The following is a 702-nucleotide window of genomic DNA, read 5'->3' on the forward strand; positions in this document are numbered from 1 at the left end:
CAGTGTCCAATAAGTGACCAGAAACAAGCTCCTCATCCACGGGCCGATCAATCTGTGGAAGCACAGTGACCGAGCCGACATTAGTGTTGATGAGTATGAATGACCTTTTGTCTGGTCTGAAGCAACCTGCAGGGGAGTCATTACACAGACCCACCACAGGGACATCCCATGTGCCACTGGGCCCATGATCCACTATGAAAACTCTTCAGCCAAAACACAACACAGAGAGTGAGGTCACTGTGGAAAGTAAGTCAGCTGCTGTTGTGGTGAATATGGTACTATCAAGTCAGTGTTTGTAGAGGCTGTAAAGGTTTAATTTTATCAGTATTTATGATTATAATAGCAGAGTGTAAAGTGATAATGGACTCTGCTTTCTTTTTTTTTATCACAGTGAAATTCTCCATCTCACATCTATGCAATTACACTCTGGCTGCGTGTGTGTGTGTAACTTAATTTTATCACCAGTGTGTGTGTGTGTGTGTGTGACTGCATATATTATATATTTTTATATATTTACGTTTTTTTTCAAATCCTGGTGTAGTCAGGGCCCTTCTGTGTGGAGTTTTGCATATTTTCACTTTAGTATTTACTGCTGTTATGCATAAATACAAAACTAGTTTTCAGAATAAGGAAGAAAATACACCACACCAAAAAAGAAAAAAAAAATGACGAGAGGGTTTATATATGTGTAATTCCCCTTTT

The sequence above is a fragment of the Platichthys flesus genome, chromosome 17 (assembly GCF_949316205.1).
Source record: "Platichthys flesus chromosome 17, fPlaFle2.1, whole genome shotgun sequence".
Classification (NCBI taxonomy): Eukaryota; Metazoa; Chordata; class Actinopteri; order Pleuronectiformes; family Pleuronectidae; genus Platichthys; species Platichthys flesus.